The sequence below is a fragment of the Halichoerus grypus genome, chromosome 6 (genome assembly GCF_964656455.1).
Source record: "Halichoerus grypus chromosome 6, mHalGry1.hap1.1, whole genome shotgun sequence".
NCBI lineage: Eukaryota > Metazoa > Chordata > Mammalia > Carnivora > Phocidae > Halichoerus > Halichoerus grypus.
The window spans coordinates 119,663,943-119,675,875 of record NC_135717.1 but is presented as its reverse complement, the minus strand read 5'-3'; the positions used below and the strand labels follow the sequence as shown (position 1 = coordinate 119,675,875).

General features: G+C 39.4%; 2 long non-coding RNA genes across 4 annotated transcripts in view; both read right to left on the bottom strand.

Moving 5' to 3' along the window:
• Window positions 1-3,986: 3,986 nt before the first annotated feature.
• The window catches only part of LOC144382376 (uncharacterized), a 126,742-nt gene continuing 118,795 nt past the window's right edge, over window positions 3,987-11,933 (bottom strand). The window contains exon 2 of the long non-coding RNA XR_013449214.1: window positions 3,987-4,215. This is a non-coding gene — a long non-coding RNA (uncharacterized LOC144382376). The remainder of the gene's footprint in view (window positions 4,216-11,933) is intronic.
• Window positions 4,351-11,933, bottom strand: part of LOC118555800 (uncharacterized) — a 105,230-nt gene continuing 97,647 nt past the window's right edge. For 2 of the 3 annotated variants that reach the window (XR_013449211.1, XR_013449212.1), the window contains one exon: window positions 4,353-4,798. This is a non-coding gene — a long non-coding RNA (uncharacterized LOC118555800). Of the gene's footprint in view, window positions 4,799-11,933 lie in introns of all 3 variants that reach the window. The other variant, XR_013449213.1, reaches the window with a different exon arrangement.

Genomic DNA, 11,933 nt, shown 5'->3' with positions numbered 1-11,933 from the left:
CAGGCACCCCCCCTTTGTGTTATTCTCATACATTTTACTTCTGTGTATGTTATAAGCCCCATAATATATTATTATTTTTGCTTTAAACAGCCAGTTATCTTTTAAAGAAATTTTTTTGATAAGAAAAAGTCTGAATATTTACCCACATATTTACCATTTCTAGAACTCTTGTAGGTTCGTTTCCATCCAGTATCATTTTCCTTCAGTCTGAAGTTCCTTTAACCCTCAGAATTCAGAATTCATTCAGCTTCTGTTTTTCTAAAAAAGAACAGTATCGTGTCTTCATTTTGAGAAACATTTTCACTAGATATAGAAGTCTATGTTGACACATACTTTCAACATTTTCAAAATGCTCTTCCAATGTCTCCTGGCTTACATTGTTTCTGGGAAAACCTCTCTAATAATTCCTCTCTCTTCTTTCCTTTTTTTTTTTTTTTTTAAAAGAAAAAGAGAGAGAGCACATGCATGCGAGCGAGGGGGGGAGGGGCAAAAGGAGAGGGAGAGAGAGAATCTTAAGCAGGCTCCATGCCCAATGCAGAGTCCCACAGGGGGCTTGATCTCACAACCCTGAGATCATGACCTGAGCTGAAATGAAGAGTTGGATATTTAACCAACTGAGCCACCCAGGCACCCCTCTAATAATTCTTATCTTTGTTCCCTTATATTTAATATGTCTTTTTTCTCTGCCTACTTTTAAATTTCAAGCAATTTGATTATGATGCACCTTGGTGTAGTCATCTTTATGTTTAGCCAGCTTGAAGTTTACTGAGTTTCTTGAATTTGTAGGTTTAGAGTTTTTATCAAATTGGGAGAAAATTAGCCATTATATCTTCAAACATTTTCTTCTGTCCCATTACATGGATGTTAAACTATTTGATATTGCCTCATGGGTCACTGAGGCTCTTTCTCAACCCCCCCTCACATTTTTTGTCTGTGCTTTGGTTTGTATAGTTTCCTTGTTTTTAATTTACTGATCTTATCTGCTGCAGTGTCTAATCTGCCCATTAAGTACATTTTCCATTTCAGATATTATATTTTCAGTTAGAGAAATTCTATTTTTAAAAATATCTTCTACTTCTGTCTTCTTTATGTTCATGTCTTCTTTTAAATCCTCGTGCATATTTATAATCACTGTTTTGATGTCATTGTCTGTTAGTTCCATCATCTTTGTTATTTCTAGGTCTGTTTGTGTTAACTGATTTTCCTTCTGTTTATGGATCAAAATTTGCTGCCTTTTGTGTGTGCTTAGTAATTTGTATTAAATCCTGACATTGTGAGTGTTACATTGCTGAATATTTGGATTTTGCTTCTTCCTTCATAAAGTGTTGAAGTTCGTTTTGACAAACATTAAATTACTTGCAGACAATCTTTATCTTTTTGAAGCTTGTTTTTAAGCTTGTTAGGGATGAGTCTGGGCTAGCTTAGCCTTCATACTAAGGCATCACCTCTCTGGAGCCTCTACTGATTACTCCAGATGTTTAATGATGTCTCTACTTTGAGTGGATGGAATTGGAATGTTTCCCAGCCTTGTATAAACTCTAGGAATTGTTCAACTTACCATTACCTGTTGTTCTTTGCTCAGCATCAGGGAGTTTCACCTCACCCATGCACAGATTAGTCCTCAGCCAAAGACTCCAGGAGACTGTATTCAGACTTCTGAAGCTCTTTCTCTGCATAGCTGCCTATTCCCAAGTATTCTGACCCACCAGTTCTAGCTTCCTTTGCCTCCCTGAACTCCACTTTCTATCTTCTCCACTTAGAATGACCATTCTACTCTGCTTAATCCCCCTCTCTCTCCTACTGCTGTCAAAATTGTCTCCAGGTTAGAATCCAGGGTACTTGCAGAGTTCACCTTGTTTGTTTCCCCTCTCTCAAGGATCACAGTCCTGCACTGCTTCTTATCCCAGTGTCTGAAAACAACTTTTCATATATATTTTTTAGTTGTTTATAGCAGAAGAACAAGTTCCATATCAGCTACCTCTTTGTGGCCAGAAGCAGAAGTCTCTTATGTGACTCTTTTTTTTTCCCCCTCTTCATTTGTCATGTTCTGCAGTTTCATATCTTAGGTGTGGATTTCTTTTTATTTATCTTACTTAAGAGTCACTGGGTTTCCTAATGACTTTAATCAGTTTTTTAAAATTCTGACATTATCTCCTCAAATATTGCCTCGGTTCTATTCTTTCTCTCCTTTTGTTTTGGAACTTTAATTAATGTATGGTAGGTCTTTTCACTCTGTCCTCCATATTTTCATATTTTTGCCTCTTTGTGCTGCATTCTGGATTTCTTCTCACTTATCTTCTAGTTTACTAATTCTCTTTTCAACTGATTCCAGTCTGCGATTAGACTCATTCTACTTGGTTCTGTTTCAAATCCACTAGGTCACTTTTCATATTTTCTTGTTCCTTGCAACTATTTTCAAGCTCATTTTGTAATACATGCCTGACAATTTTGATGTCCGAAGTCTTTGTGAACCTGTTTCTGCTATTGTTTTTGTTGATTTTCATTCATTTGCCTTTTCTCCCCATGTGCTGGCTTATTCATTGCCTTTGAAGATTACTTGTAGGGATTTGAAGCTTAGGAGGAAGGTGCCTTCACGAGGGAGGATTCACATAGGCCTTTGCCAGGTGCCTAGGGGAAATACTTGTCTGGAATCATTTTAAACTAAATTCAAGAATTGAGGTTTTCCCCAGTTACTTAGGTAATATAAATTTGGGCTGCAAACCAGGTTGGCTTGGAAAATTTCTCCCTGCTCTGCTCAGCACCAAGGAAACTTTCTTGCAGTCCTTAGGGAGGTAGCAGAAGGGTTAGGTTTACTTCTGTTTCACCCTTACCCTAAGGGTGTAACCCTTTGATTCTTCAGTTTAATGTGGGGAAGGTCTTCTATTAGACTCCCCAATTTGAGCCCACACTGAGTTTTAACTTCTGAGACCATCTATCAAAACCAGAGTTCAAGTTTGTCTTAATCAGCAAATATTTTCTGTTCCAAAGTGGCCTATTTGTTCCACCTACTACTTTGAGTTTTCAATTTCCATTAAATTTGGCCTGGTATTTCCTTACTATCTTGTCAGCTCTTTGATGCTTTTAAGATGTTTCAAGTTTTATTTAAGATGTTTTAAATATTTTATCCAGCATTTTTCATTGTTTTCAGCAGGAAAGCTGATTCAAATAACCTAGCTTGTCATGTTCCCAGAAACTAAAGTGGTTTTGGGGTTTTTTTAAAAACAGATTCCATCAAATTGCCTCTATCAGCAATCCAAACTAGTATTTGTTTTTTTTGTTTTGAAGTTTTTTGTTTATTTGTTTGTAGTTTTTGCCAGCTAATACGTCTTCTCCAAAAGGATTGTAATTTTTCAAAATCAAGTAATTGAGAACATATTCTATAATGTGAGACTTTGTAAGAATTCAAATACAAAGCAACTTCCTCTTTTCTGTGAAATTATTTGGAGAAGATAAAATTTCACCTTATATTTTTTCAGCAAATATAGTATATAAAGAGTCACAATACCTATAATGTGAGACTTTGTAAGAATTCAAATACAAAGCAACTTCCTCTTTTCTGTGAAATTATTTGGAGAAGATAAAATTTCACCTTATATTTTTTCAGCAAATATAGTATATAAAGAGTCACAATACCTAGCATGGAGCAGGTATTTAATAAATATTAGTCTTTCCCACCTTTCTCTTCTCCAGCTGTTCAGGAACTCCCCTTTAATTAAAAATCTAAGTGGTCCTGTTGTTTAAAATAATGTGAGACTGTCCCTGCTTTGGGTAAGTGGCCAAAGTGTCAGTATGACATTTCTCTAAGTCTTTTTCAGTCCAAAGTGGTAATCACATGAATTGTTCATACACACACACACACACACATACACACACATACACACATGGCCAAATAACCTTATAAATTACTGGGTTTTATGGTCTTTTATTTTACAGGGATTGTTAGGAAGCATAACAACCAATACAGCATAGAAGAAACTGGAGTTCCATTTAGAAAATGAAATTTTTATTTCCAGATAGAAATAGTCTTCTTTTTTTACTTACAAAGGACTTGGGAATTTTTAAGAAAGAAATGAATAAGAACTTAATGTAGTGTCTTTCTTCAGTGATTCTCGTGAGGGCAGGCCAGACTTTCCACAGTAGAACAAGCGTGTGTCTAGGATACCAGGCCACCGTGCAGAGGATGTAAGGCTTAGGCCATAGCCACTTCACTATCATCTGAAAGACATCACAGCAATTTTTGTAAGATCACAAAAGATAAGGGATAAGGAGTCATAGGAGCCCTCCCCCATCCTCACTAAAAATTCATAATTGTTACCACCAGCACAACCTACACATTAAAATCGCTCAGTCTGTTGACCATTCAACTCGGTCTCAGCTCAGGTCATGTTCTCAGGGTCCTGGGATTGAGCCCAGAGTCAGGCTCTGTGCTCAGGACAGAGTCTGCTTGTCCCTCTCCATCTGCTCCTCCCCCTGCTCGCTCACTCGCTCACTCGCACTCTCTCTCTCTCACTCTCTGGAATAAATAAAATCTTTAATAATAATAAAAAATTTTTTTTATCAATTATGTCTTTATTTTTTATTTTTGGCTTAAGCAAGAGTGTATTTATCACAGTTCTGGAGGCCAGAAGTCCAAGATCAAGGCATTAGCAAGTTTGGTTTCTTCAGAGGCCTCCCTCCTTAGCTTGTAGATGGCTCTCTTCTCCTTGTGTCTTCAAATGGCCCTTCTTCTGTAAGTTCCAATGGTATCTTTTAATTCATTCTTCTTCTCTTATTCTGTGATTTCCCTGCTTGAAGAGTTCTGTTCATGATATTGGAGGAGACCAAGAAAGAGAAGAAAACACAAATTCATAACATATTTCAAGTTTGAAGAGCTCTTAGAGATGGCTTAATTAAATAATTCCTTGTCCAAATAATTAAACTGAAAGGCCAGAGAGGTTATGAATTTTCCAAGGTTACAGATCCACACTAGCCTCCTGGGGTTCTTGACTTCCATGCTATTTATTAACACATCTTTCTACACTATGCTGCCAGTTTCTTGTATGCACCTCAGGGAGGTGAGGGCAGATCTTGAGGTCAGCTGATTGAAGTTCTTTGTATTGCTGCTGGAGGAATCAGAAGTATTGGGAATATAGAGGGAATGCACAGTTAGAAAGTGTAGTCTAGAGAGATAGAATGGGGCAGGGTTAGGAAGTAATGGAAGGTCAGGACTGATGAGAGAGGGAAAGCATCCCAGGTGGAGAAAACTGATATTCGAAGTCTCAGTCCAAAGCAAGGTTGAGATATGTTGGGGGTGGGGTATAACAACAATAGTGACAAAAATATGCAAGGTCAACAATGCTCAGATAATTGGGCAAATTTCAAGTAATACCTTCCTTTTCTGGCATAAGAAAAATATGAGACCAAATGCTTTCAAGAAACATTATAAAAGCACTAAGACACTTTTAGCTGGAAAGATAGGAGAGACAAGGATCTTCCTTTCCACAAAGGGAAGTAATGGGCTAGAATTGCCATTGGAAATTAACAGGACAACGGGGCAAACAGTTGTGCACATTTAACCAAAAGACGCTGAAGCTTCAGAAAATCTTGAAACAAGGTCTAGAGGAGACACCCTTCAGTGTAGGATGGGTTAAGTTCAGTCCTGCCTGGAGGCAGAGGGAGGGATGAAATGTCCTGTCACAGAGTCTAGAAGTCTGGATCAGGGCTGGTTCATGGAAACAAAGCATCTCATTATGGAGAGAGGTGGAGAAGAGCAGAAAAAATCCCCAGCCTATTTGCCTAGGGCTTCAAAGCAGTGTAGAAGCTCTCTGGCTTGATAAATTTTAGCCTCTGATTCTCACAAAAAAGATTTCAGTTAAGCCAAAATGAAAGAACTCCTATGGTACTTCCATGGGACTTGGACTTTGCTTATTAGGGAGTTTAGCAATTGGGAATAACTTGCAAGAATATTTTAGGCACAACTGGTAATGGAAGCAGAAAGAGGGATAAAATTATCCCTTGGTTTGGTAATTTAGGATTCAGCTCTGAGACCTTGGTGTTTGTCAGAGAGGGTTGGTTAAGTGAGGGTCCTCCCAGCCTAGTGGCTATGCAAGAACCCGCTTCTGGGAACCCACAGTGAAGGCTGGGTGTGTCAGAGCGTGTGCTGAATTCCTGGCTTCAATTACAGACTACTAGGCGGCTGAAGAGTCTGTCATTGCCGATGTCATCACATTTACAAGATTCATAGGTCCCCTTTCCAGTAAGACCCAAGAATGAGGGCCTCTTTGCACCAGCTGACATGTTCCACCACTGTGTGCTGTATGAAGACGCAGAGAATCGAGGGAGGTAGAGGTGAGGGTCTCTCTGATGTGTCCACTCATTCCTACCAGGGGAATGAGGAAACGGAATCTTGGAGAATTTATGCTGAGCTTCCACTGCCCTGGTGTGGCCTCCATGTTATAGGCCAGAAAATCTTCAAGGGGAGAGACTTTTGTTTATCTGGAATGAAGGCAGAAGCATGAATAAGATCCTCTCTCAAATTTCATTTCAAGTGAAACACTCTATGATACTCTGCGGGTCTATGAGTTGTCCTTTGCCCATTAAAATCCATTTAAATGCTTCTGCTGCCAACATCCTGGGGGATTCAAAAGAGTGTGGGTGCTCAGTCTGTCTTCTTCAACTAATTGTCTCTAGGCTCTGCTTCTGGAGATACCATTAGGGAACTGCCAGGCATGGGGAACCGGCTTCTCCTTACAAAGTGAAACTCCCAAACAACCAGCCCCACATTCCTCTCTGACTCATGCCACCAACCCCCCACTGTGCCCTGCAGGTCAGTGGGCTGGGAACCCTGACACATCTGGAACAACTGCAGCTGGGGTAAGATGTCTATTCTGATAGCCAGGACATACCTCCTCCCATCCCCAGCCCTGGATCACTCTGTGGCCTGTGCCCCAGGTATTATGATAAGATGCAGCCAGAGATGGGCAGAGGAAGTCAACAAGAGATCTGCCCTAGGGCTGCCTGCTTCATCTGCAGAGATCTGATCAGTCTCTGTGGTTCACCTCTGATTCCTCCCCTTGTCATAATGTAGAATCCTCCTAGCCCCTGAGAAGTAAGCACTTCTCATTATCCAAGTCACTGGATGAGAGCAGAAGCACACATAATTTATTCACTTGTTGATTTCCTACATGTGCCAAGTCCTATGCTAGCTAAGTGGGGAGTATACAGTGATGCACAAAATAGATGTAAGCCTTGTGTGTAGCTTACTGTCTAGTGGTAGAGGTCACAATTAAACAGATTCATAAAGAAATATATAAGCTCAAAGTGTAATTAGTGTTAAAAAAAAGTGAAATAAATTCACATTATGTTACTACCTGTGTATGCCACTCATACACACACACACACACACACCTGCCATGTGTGTCTATCCCTGATTCTTTCTCACACAATGTTTCTACCAAATCCAAGGGAGTGGAAGTATGGAGTCGGCAAATCAGGAATGAAGAGTTGATCCAATGTTAGTATGAAAATTCACCTTGGCTATTCATCTAGATATGAAAATCGTATCAAAAGTGGTCACAAAATTCCATTTGCACATCTAGGTTGAATAAACTTCATCCTCAGTTCCTCAAAGTCTTCCATCTCTGAAGCAGAAGGGCAAAAAAGTTTTTGAGGAACCAGAGGGACATGCAGTTATAGGGAAGAGAGACCTGAAAAGATGGGTGCAAATCACTCTAGCTTCCTCTCCCCATATCCTATTCAGAAATCACTGAGGCTTAGGCCTGAAGACAGAATTTTGGAGATATTTTCATCCATTCCATTGGCTCCAAAATCATGCAGACAGTTGGTATTTGACCCAATTCTTCTAGTTTCTCATATAAAGAAACTATTCAATTTCCTTCAGTCATATCAATAACCCACTCTGTTGGGAGGTTCTTTCCTTGGTAATTCTATTCTTTCTTTCTCTGTGAAATTTAATTCCTCTCTTGGCATTTTGTCTTTTAAACGAAAGTTTGTTTTTTTTAAGATTTATTTATTTATTTTGAGAGAGAGAGATAGAGTGTGTGTGTGTGTGTGTGCATGAGCAGGAAGGGCAGAGGGAGAGGGAAAGAGCCACCAGGCTGAGCACCGAGCCCAACTGAGGGCTTAATCTAACAACCCTGAGATCACAACCCAAGCCAAAACCAAGAGTTGGGACTTAACTGACTGTGCCACCCAGGTGCCCCTAAACCAAAATTTTAAACCTAAATTTATTTATTATCTTTCCACCCTCATTCATATTTAAGCATTATATGAAAAATGGTCACCCCTTCCTTCTTCTTCAGAGGAGATCCCAGCAGAAGTCCAAGGTAGAAGAAATACTTTAAGTCTGGGAAGTTAGAGCCAGGACTCTCTTTCCATGTAGTTAGTTAGCATAACCCAGATTAGGAAGACCTCCCTCTAACAGGCTGGGAAGATCCAGAGGCAGTTTCTCAGTGTGTATTTCCCCCCTTCCAGCATGATCAGTCCAGAAAGGTAAAAAGGTCAATGGGCAGATACCAGGTGTGAAGGTTTCTTTGCTTTACCACTAACTCTTGTTTTACAGGAAAAATGGGTAGACTGAAGAATGCAAGAAGCAATGTGACTGGGTAAGTTAACTTCTGCAGGGTCATTCTAAGATTCCAGAAGAGAACCAAGCAAAATGAAGTACAGAGTCCATTTGGGTGAATAATTACAGCTGATATTTAAGCAATATTTTGAAAAAAACAAACAAAAAAACCTAGACCTTAGGGATATTATTATAACTGGTCTTTATTCTTTACCACATGTTAGCAGAACACCTAGTCAGATAGTAATCCGAGTCCCTAAAACCTCAATCCCTTTTTCTCAAAAGCTAGGGGAAGAATAAAAATTTTAGCATTCCTAAAGTTATTTTATTTATTCCTCTGCTTCCAGCTGTATTGGTTATATAGGTCCTCCACCAATTCTACCCTAATCTCTCACCAGACCCATGTCTTCTGACTTTTTCTACTTAGACCTGTCCTTCAGCCAAGATAACTCATTCACCAAGCTCCACACCCCGACTCATCTCCACATCCAAGCCTGTGACTGAACATTGTCTCCTAACCCCAAGAATGTAGTCTTCATGGCCTCTACTTCTCAGTCTCCCATCAAAACCCAGCTCAAAACTCTTTCTTCCAAAGAGTCTTCTTTATTAACTCCAATTAATTGAAATGACTTCTTTGCCCCAGTTTCACCTATTAAGTTTCAACAATATTTAATTGCATAAACCAGCATGTGTGCGCATTTTTATATGACAGAAGGACAAATGATGTTTTCTGTCTCATTTGTTCTACTATAAGTTCCTTAAAGGTGAGGACCATGGTTCAATTTTCTTTTTTTTTTTTTTTTTTACTTTTTCTTTTTCCTCTCCTTCTTCTTCTTCTTTCTTCTTCTTCTTTCCTTCTTCTTCTTCTTCTTCTTCTTCTTCTTCTTCTTCTCCTTCTCCTTCTCCTTCTCCTTCTTTTGAATATCTAGTCTCCCCACTTCAACCCTTGGAGTTCTTCAATAAATGCTAAAATTATGGTTGAGATGGACTAACTACACATCACAGAATGAGACACAAAACAACTTTTCTATATCAAGTTCTGAGAGATGGACCGATAAGGAAAGCAATATCAAGAATGGAGAGAATGGCTAACAAAGAACAAAAATCCTAATTCTGTACTCCATCAGAGACTTCCAAATTTTCAATATTGTTTGGGAACATTTGATTACATAATTTCCCAAATCGGGCCAATATCCAAACTCCCATTCAGAAAAAGCATGGAGTATAAGCTATATACAGGAGAGAGGCATGGTAATGTGAGCAGTGTCTAGTACCTAATAGATGCTTAGCCAGTATTTGTGAAAGGAAGATGTCACGAAAGTCAGCAGGTTCTAAATCTCTCTTTATTGTCACCTGTTAATGTTGGTTAACTTTCCAAGGCAGAGAAAGCCAGTCAATGACTTCTCTAACTGGAGAAACTGGAGGCCATGGGGTGGGTACAGAGTCAAAAAGAAAAGTATTATTAGTGTGAGGAGGTTCCCTGTATGACAGGAACAAGATACAGGAAAAACACAGAGAATAAATAGAAACAGCACTAAAAGATCCGGGCTGGTGTCTAGTCATCTATGCTGCAGAGGATGAGGAAAGGTTAAGTGCATTTCTGGAAGGTAATCAGAATACTTTCTGGAGGAGGAAGAGCAGACAATAAGCCAGAGTTTGGCAAGAAGGAATCTACAGAACTGAGCACAGAGGAGTGGGCCTGAAGAAGTGACCCACATGGGCCATCAGTGGTGAGGGTAACAGCTCATCTTAGAACAGAAAGGCCTTGTTGGAAGTCAGGAGAACTGATGGGGTGGGGGAGTGAGGAGTTGATGGGAGGACCTGGTAAGGGGCCTGGGAGGTTTAGCTTTGTCTTCTCTTAAGTATATGGAACATAAGCAGTCAAAAAGTAGCTCATTCTTCACCTCCTACCAACAAGCAAATGGGAACAGAGCTGTCAGCCCTTCCTCAGGCACCTGACAGGAAAAGTGCTGTCAGTGACATTATCATAGCATAAAGAAACAAGCTTGGTGTCAAGAGTGAAATGAATACCTCTAAGCAAAGACACAGCCCTTTCTGCTGACATAAAAAATCCTGAAACTGATCCGGTTCCAAGAAATCAGTTTTTCCTAATATTCAGCTCCCTCTCCCCTGATCCTGATTTCTCCCCTAGTGGCTCTGCACAGGCATCCCTTCAAAAGGCCTTTGCCAAGCAGGAAAGCTGATCTCAAACCAGCCCAGAAACCTTCCAAGGATGAATCTGTTTTCAGGGCTTTCTCAAACCTGTCAGTTCTACCTGCAGTCTAACTTATATTATTTTAGATGCTCTGCTCTTACCATAGACAGAAGTTGAGAACACCCAAAGACTGATTTGGACAGTGCAAAATGGTGACGTGCTTAGGGAAAAACTATAAGAGCAAAATAAACGTAACAACACAGCTCTTTCATTCAATGAATTGATATTTCTTGAGCATCTACTGTGCCAAAGCATTATGCTAAGCCCAGAAAGGGATATAAAGTTAAAATATATGTAATCTCCACCCTCTAAAAGCTTATAATCTAGTAAAAGAGACAAATACATATATAAATTACTCCAGCACAAAACAGTGCTACCATAAAGACTCAAATAATATGACACCATAGTTGGGGGAAAGACAGAAGTAATTGTCACTAGAGAGACCTAGGAAATATTCTTGGAAAATAAGATTTTAAGCTGGGCTTTAAATGAAGGATAAGACCTTGATAGGTTGATAAGGAAAGGAACGGCATTCTAGATAGAAAGAACAGTAAGTGCAAAGGTCAGAGGGCAGAAGAACATAGTACAAGTTCAAAAACCTCAAATGGACCCATGAGGTGTAGTCGAGGTTATATGAAGGGGTATGGATGTAAATCTAAGTAGTGTCACTATAGAGGGCTCTGAAGACCAAACAACAGAGTTTGGAATTTATCCAATGTATAATAGAGAATCAAGGAATTATGATGGCCCATATTTCTTTGAGATTTCCAGATAACTAACTCAATTTCCGAAGTTTGACAACAAACATTCTTTGAATTATCATACAGAAAATGACATCTCACATGGACTCCACCATGGAAGCTACAGTCTTTACTAAATTCATCTGCATCTATACAATTCCACCAGACATAAAAATGGGAGGTCAAGGAAGACTAAAATCTCCCACTTGGAAAGGCCTTTAATAGAAGAGAGACTTTTATCCACCTAAGAAGGTGATGGTAACAGTTTTGGTTTTGGTCAGGAGACTTATTCAGATGGCCACAAAAAGTCCTTTCATGGACATAGACAGACATTAAGACAGATACTAACTGCAAATAATACAATGTTGAGGAACTATAGAATAGTGGAGTCCTAGGAGCCAGCTAAGGCGAATAA